The sequence below is a fragment of the Cryptomeria japonica genome, chromosome 5 (genome assembly GCF_030272615.1).
Source record: "Cryptomeria japonica chromosome 5, Sugi_1.0, whole genome shotgun sequence".
Classification (NCBI taxonomy): Eukaryota; Viridiplantae; Streptophyta; class Pinopsida; order Cupressales; family Cupressaceae; genus Cryptomeria; species Cryptomeria japonica.
The window spans coordinates 896,571,089-896,588,148 of NC_081409.1; positions in this window are offsets into that span (position 1 = coordinate 896,571,089).

Below are 17,060 nucleotides of genomic sequence, written 5' to 3' on the forward strand. Positions count from 1 at the left end.
ATGGGGAGGACTTTTGGTCATCATCATTGGACCATCTTTGCAGGAAATTTGACATTGAGGGGGGGCTTCATGGTCTCTTCTTCTCTCTTATGGGGGGGGGAATATTTTTTGTTCTTCTCATTCATCATTGAGAGCAGAGTGTGCTTTCATCATCTCTCTTTTGGGGGAGGGTTTTTTCCCATTGGTTTTTTCTCTCTTACCTTGCTTTGTGGGAGATTGCATTTGCATTTGTACATGGGTACCTAACATGGCCTAGTAGCCGGGACCCATCTTGCATTTTTTAGTTGCATTGTAGACTTTAGTGCATTCCCCTAAGTTGCACTTAAGGGGGGGTGTTGGTGTAAATAATTATTCATCTTAGATATCATTACACCTTACTTAAGTTTACTTGGGTACATGCATTTAATAGTAGTTTGGGTATGAGACACTTGGGTGTTTGTGCCACATTGGGATAGTGTGTGTAGGAGAATTTCCACCTTTTATGGTGTTGATCTTATCTTGTTGTTACACTCCACATTCAGTGGGTGATCCACCTCATGTGGACTATTATATTGTTTCTCCTACCTACCCACACCTATTTCCTACCTACCCTTATGTCTTATTGAGCCACATGTCATGTTTGTGTGCTCACATATCCCTAGCCTTGCCTATATAAGTAGGTTCATCTACATTGTTTGTACGGGAAATCAATCTATATCTTGTAATGATCTAGTTGATCATATTTTGCATCTTGATAGAATACAGTTTATTTCTATCATCTATTTTGTCTCTCTTATTTGTGCTTTCCATTGCCTCTTGATCTTGGAAAAATCTCACACTCACAAGTAAAACACTGAATTACAAAGATTTAGGGCACCAACCCAAGGAGCACCGACCCCTGCACCATGTTGTTCTCCATTTTGAAAACTTATGTTCCTTCTCATGAAAAGTGAAAACTACTGCCTCTGTGCTGCAATGGAAGAGAACAACAAAAGTTTGAAATAAAGACAACAATATGAGGTTCCAAACTTAGGAAACCTCCTACACTTTAAGCTTATAAAAGCTTGGGCAGGTCAACCCTTTAAGACTATTTTCTCACAAAAATATTAAATGCTTTGTAGGAAATGAGTGTAAATTCCTGCAAATTTTGCTTACTAACCAATACAACTAAAACATAAATGAAAAGTTGATTTTGTCTTTTGAATAGGATCACAAAATGCACCCAAAGACTCAACAGATAAACTAGTGCCTTATCTGGGCAACAGAGTCATCTATAATAGACTACAACCTGACAAGAGAAACTAATACATGCATCACAAATTCTTGATCTATCAACTCTGAATATGCCTGACATATACAGAGTCCAAATTTGCATTAGACTTCATCATCCAATCCACACCAAAAGTACTGATATCAATTATTTTGTTTCAAGTATATTTATATTTTCCTCCTTGAGAAAAAGACTAAAAACAACATCATTAGATGCCTAGCAAATCATTCAAATAAGCAACCCTTGATTACTTAAATGGAATAAACACCAATACAATAACACAAAGACAATATAAGTCTGAATTTAAATTCTTTGGACTGTATATTTCATTCCTCTGTCAGAAGGTTACGAGTACTTCACATTTGACTCAGAAATTGCTAAGACAAAGGCATGTATTAATTTTGCCTGAGTTTAGCTACAAAAATTGTATCCCCTTTTTTAGGTAGCCTTGGTATCCTTTTATAGAAAATCAGGATGCAACAAGTGTCGGCCTACCTCCAAGAAAAAATATTACCATAACTATCATTTTTTTCTAAAAGCTACATCGTTGTGTCATTGCAGTTGAGGGAGAAACCTAATATCCTTCCTGGGATACGTGCTTCATTAATTCATTGGTCATTCAGTTGGAAAGTAGCTGAAAGGGTAGGCACCTATCTCCCAAAATTGGTTGCAACAACCGACAGCTTCATAATGCTAGTGGATCATCTTGTACCAGAGCATTGATGAATTTTTATCACAGAGTGATGAACCATTATGTTCTTTGCATATCTCCTTGTAGATCTCCCAAGTACCTCTCACCAACACACTTTCATCTTGAAGCAATATCTGATGGGATTTGCACATCTCGGCCATCGTTTCTTCTGAATATTTAAATTTCTTTAGCGCCAACTAATCAAGAGGCCTTCTCTCTGGGCACTTTTTCCTTTAGTTGCCAACTCGCAGCCTTTAAAGTTTGGACGTGTTCCCATAGTGGTATAGCAACAGCCATCCAATCATGGGAAACTAACACATCTTTTAACCTTCCTGAGTAATCTTCTTAGAAATGGGCCCCACCACTTGGTTTTTGGGCTGTTAAAAAACTTAATGGCTACCACTAGCAGTCCACCATAACAGCTCACCTTAACCACTGGCATTAACCACTGCCTGGATCCACCACTAATGGTTTATCGCTATGTGGCAGGTGATAACCATCGCGCACCTTTAGACTACGGTATAGCGACAACCATCGATCATCCTCGAACCTACTCGACCGTTAACGCCTGGGCTGCTTCACATTTAGCACACGTGCTTTGTCACCAAGTCGCATGGGATATTTGGCAATCACTTTCACATCGTGACATGGTGACAATGGTTAGATCATCTCGCCTAGCCATTGATCTTTCCAAACTTCCTCGGACTTTACCCCCTTTGAATAGCTCTCGCTTATGACATGGGGTCACCGCATGGCATCTCTGGATTCGCTCTTTGATCTACCTGGATTCCACCTATCCAGTCAAGCCTACCACTTGTCAACCTCTGGTTCACCACCTGATCCATTTGTCTTGCCACTGGGCCCACCGTTTCACTTGGGCTTGTTCAATGTTATTATTTTGGTGAAACTCCCTCTTCGGCTAGCCACTTTCTTGTCTCATCGAAACCCAAGTTTCATCGACACCTTCACTTTTTGATGGAACCGGTTGAAATTTCTTTGATGTGCCCTTGTTGATGGATCTGAGCACTCGATGAACTGCTTTCTCGTCTTATCAAAACCCAAGTTTCATCGACACCTTCACTTGTCGATGAAACTGATGCCTTCGGTGAGTCCAATTTGAGATCTATCGAACCCACAGTCTGTTTGATGCTCACTCCTTGGTCCTATATCTTCTGTTCTGCCACGTGGCACCTCCACCTCACTATCCAACAGACTGCCACATCACTAGCTTCATGACACCACTCAGCACCTCATGACCTACTCAGTGCTTACCTCAGCACCACCTGGCCTGCCAGCTCATCAGTCGTCAATTCATGGTTGTTAACAACCGAGCACTTTCATCTTACGGTATAGCGACCATCATCCGATCTTGTGCAACCTGCCACTGTTTAATCCTCCCTTTTGCTACAAAATTAAGCCACTTCGAGATGCGTGCACACGCGAGGGCCCACCACTTGGTTGATCGGTCATTTGCCAAAATCCTGCAAGATTTGACTCTTAAGATATATGCGGCCTTGCATATAAATATTAAAAATTTCCTCCGTGCGGACAATGTGGGATAAAATACTATGCCTTAGCCTTTTCCATTAGGTCCCACCACTTAGTCGCCATGTTGCAGCGAATAACCATCGAGCACCTTCACATGGTGGTATAGCGATAGCCACGAGATCAACAGGAACTTGCTCGATCTTTAACGCCTGACAGAGACATAGGACAGGAAAAATTAAAATTATCAGAACCCGCCCAGACCTAGACATAAAAGGGGGCCCCTCTTGACGACACACAGACCCTTCCACTTAAGTGGAAAAATAACAAGCAAATACCTTTAGTGAAAGAAAGAGACACATTGAACCATGAACCTTGAACCGATTAGCAAATGGTTCAAAATAGGCATTACACATTCGCACTTGCTTATTAAAAAATATTACAAAGCCACGACATAAGCAGGAGAAGTGGTTGAACCTTGAACCTTAAACCAAAAAGGTTCAAGGGTTCAAGTTCAAAGTGAATTACAAAAATGCACTATAGAGGTTTAATTTTCTAAATGCCTTAATGAAAAAGCTAAAACCCAAAACCCTCAGAATTTTATAGGTCCCAACACACCAAGTTTCAAATTGGTGATGTATATTGAAATACTATATGAATACAATTAAGGCTTCTTGTTGCAAATGAATTCTGCAACTCTATGATCAAATAACTCACTGTCGGTTGACAGTCTTTTCTCTTCCACTGATTTTCACACTACTGGTTGTGAGATTGCTTTCTCTGATTCTCAACCTTTGTTATCTCTCTCTTTCTCTCTCACACAGTCTCTCAACACACTGTTTCACACTTGGATGTTGCCTGCTCTGCCACACCTTGTCGGTTTAGCTTAACTGCGAAACTATAGTTATGTCGGTAGAATCCTCTCTCTAGTATGCTTGCTCACCTACACTGCAACTTTCTTAGAACTATTTCTAAGGCTAGTAATTCTTCTCTTTTACTTACTCTGTCTCGAGCTCTCCTCTTTATCTCATGATTTCCCGCCAGAAATAAAGTCAAACTTTGGAGTGGTTAGGGTTTCCTCTTCATGAGATTAGATCCAGCCTATCTTGGATCAATCACCTGTCCTTCAGGGATGCATTTGTTCATGATTTCCATTATCCAACGCATATTTTCTGAAAATAGCAATCTCGAACAAGATCTTCTGCCTTGAAATCTGTCGACACATAAAACGCTTTAGCTATTTCCTTTTTGAGGTCTTCCTGATTCGGATTTCCTTTGCATTGATCCAGGTGCCAACTATTACCTAATATTTCTATGTCATTATTTCTTCCTCGAGCCACATCGATCAGTTATAATCCGGTGATTTGTGGTTGTTTCATTTATATCGACAGACAGTTTCACCAACCGTGTCAATGGTGGTTTTATCAACCTCTACCTATTTGCCACCTCAGATCCACATGGCATCACCATGGTCAATCACTCTACTCATCGACACACAGTCGATTCAAACTTGAACATTTAGCAAACTCATACCAGTACATGCCTTTACCGGTAAGGCCTTCTTCTTCTACTAACCGACAGTGCACATTATACCGATAGCACATCTTCACCTCCAGTGGTTTGTGATAACTTTAACATTCTGCCTCTTCATCATAAACATGAAGCCAACTACCAGACTAGTTTATTGCTCAGCATGTTAACACACACACAACCTTCATCCCATTTTATGCCTTACCAGTTTATGCCTTACACTTATGTGAATCGCCATCATGTCGATTGACATCAATGACAATTTGATGCCAAAATGCCAATAGGCACTTGTTCTTGTTTTGTATTCATTAAATTTGGTACATCACTTGTACCCTCAAAAGGTGTTTCAATTTTGATTCTACATTAAAATCAACTAGTATAGATGGCGTACCTTCTCCTCTACTTTACTCATTTGATGCAGTCTCCTCATGTGCTCTCTTTGTTTTTCCTTTTCTACCTCAAGTTGTTCAGGTGGACATCTCTTCTTTCATCTCATGGCTAATATTAATTGTTCCTAAATAAAAAGTTGTGAATATATGTTAATAAATATTATAATTTCAACAAAAATGAATTACTTAAACATATATGAGTTTAATTTTAAAATGCTTCTTTTGACATATAATAAAAAAATGCTCAAAGAAGTTAACAAATTATCAATATAATATGAAATAACTTCATCAAATATGACGCTCATAAATGTTAACAAATAAAAAACATTCTAACAATTAGTAATTGTCAACTTCCAATGTATTTCAATCATTTGAACTCAAATAAAACAAAAAATATCACTTGTACTATCAAAAAAGGTTGCATAGAAAGTGAAATCAGATGATGTGAGACCTTGAGGATGATTGTCATGTGATTTTTTGGCCATTAGGAAACAATTTAAACTTAGAAGAACGCATACATTTTATGTTTTCATAACTAGTGCATGTTATTGGCCCTTAAATTTGTGTGAATGCCTACCTAAACAAAACATCTATAATGTTATGGAAACATAACTCATATATATTTTTGACATTATAAATGTTTCCATGTTGTAGTGCAAAGGAATCAAGAGATCAAAAACACATACGGGTTATTGAAGCATAACTCGTGTACTTGTTTTTTGTCCCTTAATTCACCTTCAAAGGCAGGCAATTTTAGGGGCCAATAACACATATAGGTTATGAACATGCAACACTTACGTGCATCTAGCTCTTATGTGTGTGTATGTGTGTACACACACACAAATATATGTATATATACACATGCACACACTATATGTATGTGTGTGTGTGTGTGTGTGTTTGTATGTACATATATCTATGTATAAGTATGTACATACATCTATGTATGTATGTATGTATGTATGTATGTATGTATGTATGTATATGTACATTAATCAGTTAGTCAATTAATCATGTTTCTTATTATTAATTAAATATTTATTGTTTAATTAATTTTGAATTAATAACTTTATTTAAATAATCTTTATTATTTAATTAAATTCAATGTCTAATAATTAGATAATTTTTTAAAATTAGTTAATTAACTAATTCATTCTTTACTAATTCAAAAATTTAAAAATATCCAAATTCTAATTTCATCTAATTTTCAATAAAATGTGCATTTCATTTTATGATTTCAAAAATCCAAATTCAAATCAAATGCAAATGAATTTTGAATTTCAATCCAATTTCCTACAACACATGTCAAAATCCTAGTTGACACTAACTTTCAGTTTGACTGGGCAATCAATTTAGTCAACTTCCCAATCAATTTCAATTATCTCAGTTAACTCCCTAATCAGCTTTTTAGAATAGATCAATCAAATTGGTTAACTCTTCAATCAACTCAGTTAATAGATCAATCTATTCAGTCAACTCATCAATCAAATGAGTTTAAGTCTCAATCAATTTTGTCTCAATTGATATCGACCGTTGATCAATTTTGTTCTCAAATGCATCTCAATTTGTCATTTTTTTAATCCAGAATCTATAAATTCAGCTCAATTCTCCCAATTTCAATAATGACAAACTTCAAATTCTTGTGCCACATTGCAAGTTAACAATGCAATTTATTGAGAGCCATCGTATCACAAGAATAAAAAGAGAAATGGAAGCTATGAATCGAATCAACAAAAAAGGGGGTTTTAGATTAATTATATTATGTTGCTTGATTTCCTTTCTATTTCATTGTCATTTTGAAATTCAAGTAATTAGTTGGGTTTTTGTGATTTTCCTTATCCTAATTAGCCTAATTTCTGATGAATTTTCTCGTAATATATTTGGCTAACTCGACGTGAATCCACACCTCTCTTCTAGATTAATATCCTAGAGGTTTTCTGATCTTAATTAGTGTTTTATTCAAAAAATTCAAGACTAATATTGTGCAGATCGGGTTCCAGGCAAGGTTGTAGAGTGTCCACAAATTTCATCATATCTCCCAAACTATTGAGAATTTTTCCATTATTTTTTTACTAAAGGTTTATGATCATCTCATGACTCTATAGTCCAATAGTCAACCTTAGATCATCATTTTTGAGTGAGATATGGTAGTTTCAATATTTTTTATAAATCTTTGATTTTTAAAGCAAATCAACAATTTTCTTTGATATATTTTACAATGGGTTAAGGATCACAAAGCATGTTTATACTACAAAATTTAGACTTGTAGCATCTATTTTGACCGAGATATAAATGTTTTTTAAAAAATTCATAAATTTTGAATTTTGGGCATATATTAGAGAGTTTTTCTAAAATTCTTACATTTTTGGAAAGCTCTTGAAATTTCACAAGGGTGTCTTCTTTACACTTTTGATTTGGATGTCAAATAATTAACGTAAAGCTAGATCTTTAAAAATTCATGTTTTTCCATAAATCTGCTCTCCAAGGTGCAAATTAATGTATTTTTCTAAAATTCTTACATTTTGGGAAATTTCTCATAAATTCATCAGGGGTGTTTTCTTTGTAGTTTTATTTTTGGGGTTGAAAATATTTCAAAAAAAAAATCAAATCTTATTTGACTAGGTACCACAGGCACAAAAATTGGAAACAAATCTGTCCAGTAAATTCTAAAGGTACAATCCTGAGTTTTATTTTCTTTGATTCTATTTTATATAGGATTTTTGTGTTACTAATCTTTTATTTTCAGTATGTGGCATTCATGGTACCAAGACCAATGATTTGAAACTACTAACTCGTGTTCTTGCAGGATGTGTTTGTCTTCTTTTTAGCATTAATTCACATTTTGATTTGGTGCAATAAAAAGAACATCTTGGTTCATTTACAAACTATGGAAATTCACATTTTGATTTGGTGCAATAAAAAGAATAGCTTGGTGTGTTTACACACATTGGCAATTCACATTTTGATTTGATGCAATAAAAAAAAACATCTTGGTGCATTTATAAACTATGGCAATTCACACTTTTCAAAGTGGTGCTTAAAATCAGTCATTGTCCTTTGTGTCTGGCACACTTGTTCTTGTGAGTGAACCTACTGCTAACACACACTATCCTCTCCCCTAGATTTTGTGGACCTATGTGCAAGAGAAAAGTGTTAGCAACACTCAATCTAACTAAGGAAAATCCTTTCCAAATCACTATAAATAAATGTACCCATGATTAAAATTGTAAGTAGCGGGTGTCAATGTATCATACCAACATTTGTCTCCTCAAGTACCCATAGTGGTGTGTAAAAATTGCAAGGGTTGGGTCCTCATTAATTTGAGTGAAACGCTACATGTATGTGTTAGGTCCCAGAGACAACTAAGAGGGGGGGGTGAATCAGTTGTCAAATAAATTCAAACCAAAACAACTTAACCAACTTAATGCTTAATACCGGTAAACCAATTCAATATGCTGGTAGACAGATTTAACAGTTAATTGCTATACCGGTAAGGATTAGTGCATGAAACATAAAGACAAAGTCATCCACAACACATAACACAAATATTTGTACGTGGAAACCCTGTAAGGGGAAAAACCATGGTGGGAAACTTTACCCATAATCAGATGATACTACTATAGATAGTAAGTGTACATAAATGGGGTCTACACATGCAGAAAGGCCAAGTGCCTAGAGCTCACTGCTCAATCACAAAATGGGAGTCACACTAACTACAGTTGGATGGTTAAATCCAATAAGAATGTACTGCACAAAATAGCATCTTCATATGCTGGATTCAGTACTGGTGTAGTTCTGACTATCTTCACAAAAACCCTCCTTCAATCTTCAAATGATGTCTACATGTATAGCTCTGCTTATTCTCGCATATACCTTCACACAATCCTTTTTCGTATTCCACACTTGATCTTACAAATATGATCTTACATTTATACCATAACCTAAGACCAATTTTAGTAGGTCGGCTCTACAAGATATTACAATAAAACATTTTACAAATAATACAATAACCGATTCAACATGTCGGCTTAATGCATTTACAATAATAATTAATCATCTCCATAGCGTGTCGTGCTGATCTGGAAAAGATAAACCTGTCAGTGTATACCCTGGACTTATTTGCCAGTAATAGCAAATATGCAAATGTGAATGTACCAATAACCAATTCTCCAAAACAAGATGTCAAAACGATGTTTTTGACATTACCAAGTGTTTTCCATGCCATTCCAAGTGTCGATGATCATTATATCATGTCGGTGTACCATATACTGGTGATTGTGCAAAATTTACTTGCTTGTCAGTGAATGTTGTTGGATCTCCAAAGTGCTAGAGTTATAGTAGGTGTTCACATCAATGACAAAACTATACCAAAATACCAACAATCTCCCCCTTTAGCATTGATGGCAACACAAGATGGAAAAACCATCAAAGTGCCAAAACAGAAATGCCAAATACCAACAATCTCCAAAAAGAGATCATAACTAGAAATCAAAATACAGATACAGAGAGTAATAATCTCTCCCAAACAACAATCTCTCCCTGTGGGAGCAACATGTGTTTTCCTTGTGTTTTTCCATACCAATCTCTCCCCCTTTGACATCAAATGCCAAAGTTCTTACCAAGCCAAGTTCATATACAAAATACCAATCAATTTAGTATACCAACTACTCCCCCTGAGAAGTAGCTTCCCATCAAAGCCGAAAAAAAGATTTCTCTGTTAATTCTATCGATTGATGACAATCATCAACTTCCTAAGTCTCTACTGGTGGGGGTATGACCCCAAGCTGATCTTTGAGATATTCAAAAGTCTCCTTAGGCAGAGGTTTAGTAAAGATATCTACAATCTACTCTTTAGTATTCACATAAACCAGTTTTATTTCCTTTGCTTCAACATTTTCCCTTAGAAAATTCAGTTTGATAGAAACATGTTTGGTTTTAGAATGTAATACCGAATTCTTAGATATATCAATTGTTGCAGTATTATCACAATAGATAGTAATAGGTTCCTTGCATTTTACCTTTATGTCTTTAAACATTTGCTTAAGCCATAGTACCTATGTACAGTTAGTTGTTGCTGCAACATATTCTGATTTTGTTGTTGATAAAGATGTACAACTTTGTTTCTTACTCAACCAAGAAACTAGTCTATTTCCAAGAAAGAATGCTCCGTCGGTGGTGCTTTTTCTATCATCCACATCTCTTGCCCAATTTGCATCTGTGTATGCACATAATTCAAATTTTTCATCTCTAGGATACCATAATCCAAGATTTATAGTGCCTTGTAAGTACCGGAAAATCCTTTTTACTGCTGATTCATGATTTTCTCTAGGATTACTTTGAAATCTTGAAACAATACATACTGCATTCATAATATCAAGTCTAGTTTGTGTTAAATACAGTAAACCTCCTATCATAGATTTGTACTTTGTTGGATTAACAAGTGTAGATTCATCCCTTAGTGATAATTTGTCATTTGTAGTCATAGATGTGCTTACCGGTTTAGAGTTCTCCATCCCAAATTTCTTTAGTAACTCTTTTAAGTACTTGGATTGACTCAAGAATATACCTTTATCAGTCTGTGAAATCTGCAATCCTAAAAAGAATTTTATTTCTCCAATCATAGACATTTCAAATTCTTGCTGCATTTTAATAGAAAATTCTTTACATAATCCATCTTCTCCTCCAAAGATTATATCATCAACAAATACTTGTATAACCAAGATGTCATCATTAGTCACTTTATAGTATAAATTGTTGTCTGCATTTCCTTTAGAAAAACCAATCTTCAAAAGATACTTGTCCAATCTTACATACCAAGCTCTTGGGGCTTGCTTCAATCCATACAAAGCTTTTCTTAACCTGCAAACCATATCTTTGTCATCTGTCAAAGAAAATCCATCAGGTTGTTCAATGTAGACTTCCTCTTCGAGATCTCCATTCAAAAATGCACATTTAATATCCATTTGATATACTTTGTAGTTCTTATGTGCTGCAAAAGCCAAAAATAATCTGACTGTCTCAATTCTAGCTACCGGTGCAAAGGTTTCATTATAATCAATTCCTTCTTTCTGAGAATATCCCTTACACACTAGCCTTACTTTATTTCTGGTAACCTTACCATCTTCGTTAAGTTTGTTTCTGAATACCCATTTGGTTCCAATTACATTTTTATCTTTAGGCCGGGGAACTAATGTCCAAGTGTTATTTTTCTCAATTTGTTCTAATTCTTCTTCCATAGCTTTAATCCAAAATTTATCTTCGCGTGCATCATTGACTGATGATGGTTCAATTTGAGAAATAAGACATACATCTTCATTTGCCAATCTTCCTCTTGTCATAACTCCTTTAAACTTGTTTCCAATTATCTGATCTTCAAAATGATTCAATCTTACATACCAGGGTGTCTTTGTTTGGTGTTGTTCCTCAGTTACTATGGAATCCTCAGATGATACCGGGGTAACTAGATCTTCATTCTGTATTGGTGGATTCAGTGTAGGTTCATTTGTCAAAATTTCTGTTGCCAGTTCAGAGTCTATATACCTTGAAGTTCCTCTGAATTGTTCATCAATCTTTACATTTGTACTTTCAACAATTTTCTGCAATCTTTTGTTAAAACATCTATATGCCTTGCTTTTAGATGAATAACCAAGAAATATTCCTTCATCACTTCTAGGATCAAATTTGCCAATATACTCATATCTTCTAATATAACATTTACTTCCAAAAATTCTAAAATATTTAAGAGTAGGAGTAATACCAAACCATAGTTCATGAGGGGTCTTACCAGTTTCACCTTTGATGTGAACTTTGTTGAATGTATAGACCATTGTACTGACTGCCTCTCTCCAATATACATATGTTAGGTTTCCTTCTGATAACATGCTTCTTGTTGCATCCAAGATAGTTCTTTTTTTCCTTTCAACAACTCCATTCTGTTGTGGTGTCCGAGGTGCTGATAGTTGTCTTCTGATTCCATTTACTTCATAGAATGTATTAAACTCCTTAGATGTAAATTCTCCTCCTTGATCTGATCTTAGACATTTTATTTTCTTACCGGTTTCATTTTCTACCATTTCTTTGAATAGTTTGAACTTTCCCAGTGCTTCTGATTTTTCTTTGAGAAAAGTAACCCAACACATTCTAGAGTAGTCATCAATGATTAGCATGAAATATCTATCACCTTGTAAGCTTTTAGTTCTAGCTAGACCACATAAATCAGTGTGAATCAAATCAAGAGCATTATTGGATTTTTCTGGAATACTTTTGAAACTAACTCTAACTTGTTTTCCAAATTGACATTCCTTACATACTGTATTGTGAGGTTTGACAATTTTAGGTAAATCTCTAACTGCCTTAGTAGTACTGATTTTCACCATGCAATCAAATTTTACCTAACAGAGTCTCTTATGCCATAGCCAACTTTCATCAATATGAGCAATCAAGCATGTCTTTTCATTGTTATTCAGATGAAAGATGTTGCCTCTAGTCTGATTACCGGTTGCAATTTCCAAACCAGTTCTATTCATGATTTTCCATTTTCCATTTTTGAATTGTAACTGAAATCCTTTCTCAACTAATTGACCAACACTCAAAAGATTATGCTTTAATCCTTCAACATAGTAAACACTATCAGTGTTATTCTTACCATCAATAGATATTGTACCCTTACCTTTGATCAAACAAGCTTTGTCATCTCCAAATCTCACTAAGCCTCCATTGTATTCTTGAAAGTTCAAGAATTTACCTTTGTCTCTTGTCATATGATGTGAGCATCCTAAATCAATGATCCATTCATCCTTTACTTCAACTTTAGCTGCCAAGGCTTGTTCTACCGGTTGAGCAGTAGGTGTCAGTTGATCTTCTATTATAGCAACAAAAACCCATCCATTGTCTACTGGATCCTCATCAGAATCATCAGTCACACCTTCATCAGCAATGTAACAAGATTTGTCTTTATTCTTCTTAAATCTATATCTTTGATATTTAGGGTTAGGCTTGTATGTTCTTCTAGATACTTCTCTTAGTCTAGCATGTCTATCAGGGCATCTTGAAGCCATATGACCAATCTTATTGCAGTTAAAACATTTAAAGGGTGCTTTACCTTCATACTTACTTCCAACTGGACCTTTAGGCATTTTCCTTGCAAATAGTGCTTCAAGTTCTTCAAGTTCTTCATTTTCTTTCCCGCTTTCTTCAAGTTCTCTTGCATAAAAGGCTTTCCAATCAGATTTGTCAAATGATGGAGCAAATGATGTTGATTCTTTAAAGGCCAAATCTATCTTTATAGTAGCAACAAGACCAAATTCTTCAATTTCAAAAGCTAAAAGTTTCCCAATCAATGTATCCCTAGTTACTAATGTATTAGGAATTGTTCTTAACTCATTTATAGTAGTGACTTTCATTTTATATGTCGGTGGGAATCCTCTTAAAACTTTTGAAACAATTTCATCCTCACTTAAGGTTCCTCCACAACATTTAATACCCAAAACAATCTCATTTACTCTTTCCATAAAAGTAGAAATCCTTCCATCTTCTTCCATTTTCAAATGTTCATTTCTGACTTGGAAGCTTTCAAGTTTTGCAATTTTGACTGTGGAATCTCCTTCATTTAGTGTTTCCAAATGATCCCAAATAGCTTTAGCAGTAGACCTATCTGATAGTCCCATGATTTGTTGATCTGATAATGCACTCAAAAGTGTTTCTCTTTCTTTGCAATCATTTTCTTCATCTTTTCCCAAGGTAGGTGGATTAGGCTGACCTGGAGTAGGAGCAGTATAACCATTTTTTGTAACATCCCAGATGTCCTTTCCAATACAATTTAGATGTGTCTCCATTATGATCTTCCATATGCCATAATTGGTTCCATCAAGTTTAGAACTATCCTTCCTGAAATAGTTAGTAGACATTGGATCTCCTCAAGTTGTTAAACTTTTGCAAAAGAGGACTAGCCTCTGATACCAATTGTTAGATCCTAGAGACAACTGAGAGGGGGGGTGAAACAATTGTCAAATAAATTCAAACCAAAACAACTTAACCAACTTAATGCTTAATATCGGTAAACCAGTTCAATATGTCGGTAGACAAATTTAACAGTTAATTGCTATACCGGTAAGGATTAGTGCATGAAACATAAAGACTAAGTCATCCACAACACATAACACCAATATTTGTATGTGGAAACCCTGTAAGGGGAAAAACCATGATGGGAAACCTTACCCACAATTAGATGATACTACTGTAGATAGTAAGTGTACATAAATGGGATCTGCACATGCAGAAAGGCCAAGTTCCTAGAGCTCACTGCTCAATCACAAAATAGGAGTCACACTGACTACAGTTAGATGGTTAAATCCAATAAGAATGTACTGCACAAAATAGCATCTTCATATGCTAGATTCAGTACCGGTGTAGTTCTGACTATCTTCACAAAAACCCTCCTTCAATCTTCAAATGATGTCTATGTGTATAGCTCTGCGTATTCTCGCATATACCTTCACACAATCCTTTTTTCGCATTCCACACTCGATCTTACAAATAAGATCTTTCATGTATACCATAACCTAAGACCAATTTTAGTAGGTCGGCTCTACAAGATATTACAATAAAACATTTTACAAATAATACAATAACCGATTCAACATGTCGACTTAATGCATTTACAACAATAATTAATCATCTCCATAGCGTGTCGTGCTGATCTAGAAAAGATAAATCTATCGGTGTATACCCTAGACTTATTTGCCGGTAATAGCAAATATGCAAATGTGAATGTACCAATAACCAATTCTCCAAAACAAGATGTCAAAATGATGTTTTTGATATTACCAAGTGTTTTCCATGCCATTCCAAGTGTCGGTGATCATTATATCCTGCCAGTGTACCATATACCGGTGACTGTGCAAAAGTTACTTGCTTGCCAATGAATGTTGCTAGATCTCCAAAGTGCTAGAGTTTTAGTAGGTGTTGACATCAATGACAAAACCATACCAAAATACCAACAGTATGGACACCCGAATAGATGTCCTTACTAAAAACTTTGTTTTAGCAAGCCATAAATCTTCTATCAACTGGCATAGGAGGTTAGGCCTCTAAAGTCATACCCTGTACTTGCAGCCCTGCATAGAGATAGTAAGTTCCTTTAGACTTATGGGTCTCTAAGAATTCAAAGTTTGGCATGCCCAAGAAGTGTGTGTCATGTAACGGAGCTACTGCTACCAAAATCCTAAGTTGCCCACTCTAGATAAGTGGGGCTCGGATTGATTTCCACAATGGGAATCCAGTGGATATTGTCCTTGCCATCCTAGGAATTGTAATTGAATGAGTTTTAATTATGTTTGAAAAATCAACTGTCTATATTCTATGATTTTCAAAACTCTTGGGATAGAGATTTGTACTCAAACAAGGTCACAAAACAACAAACCTAGTTAACAAAACTTGTAAACAAAGTTCTCACAACCAAAACATTGATCAAACTCAAACTTTGCACTATCTCATTCATGTCTTTGTGATGAAAAGTCTGTCAAAATTCCATAGACCCCATAGGTTTCATAGTCCTCATTTTGTACCTACATTATCTTAAGATCAAGTCCAAAACTTTGGTTTAGGAGGCCATTAAACCCATAGGTCTTTATAGGTTGCATAATCCTCATTTTGCACTTGCATTGTCATAAGATCAAGTCTAAACACCTGCTTAAAAAGTTGTTGAAAATCAGGAGACCCCCCATCATCAATCAAATCCTCAAACAGTCTTTGTGCACATGCTCATAAGTCTATTATAGGGACACTTTTTTTAATCAATCATAGTTTCAATCCAGGTCAAAGAAATCATTGATATCTCTTGGATACTGTCATCAACTTGGTCCCTTGGTCTTTTCCTCATTAGCATTTGTATTGTTTTCTTAGTAGTGAAACCAACTCAAAAGAGTCCCATTCAAAATCCATTATTATCATGCCAAAGTGTTGAATCCATCCAAGAATCCCCCATGTATATCCAAAATCCTACCTCATGTCAAGAGGATAATACAAAGTCAGAAAAAGTGAGTCCTAAAATAAATCAAGATCAAGATACCATGACTCTCTAATACAACCCAATTTTTAATCAAGATCCCACTTTTCAAGAATCTTATGAAGATCCCCTAATCCTTTTGTAATCCATTCACAATGATCCCCTTCCACCTCAAGAGTAAAGTGTCTTTCCCTGTCCCATTCAACATCCACCTCCTAAGAAAGATCATGATATCCCTTCCATCCCCTTCAATGATCCAACTCAAAATCAAGAGCAAAGCACAAACTCTAATGATACTATTCCAAGTCAAGATCAAAGATTCCCTTCACCTCCATGTCATAATCCCTCTAATATTCCCATCACCCCTATCAAATCTATTCATGAACCACTTACCTATCAAATGAGTTCCTCCTTTTTCATTTGAGCTGGCCTACTTCACAATCCTATTGTTTTTGCCATACCATATCCTCCTCAAAATGGATTGGCGCCTTATTTTAAAAGCAACAAGTATCCTATTGCTAAAAATATTTGTCAAAAAATGTATTATCAAGGAAAAGGGTTAGGCCTACATGAACAAGGTATATTAGAACTCCTTCATATCAAAGTAAATCTGAATTATCACGGCCTTGGCTTCACAAATCACTCTCAAAACATTGGTGTCCCTGCTAAATCCCACATTCCTCCATCTAAATCCAAGAATGCATAGTACAT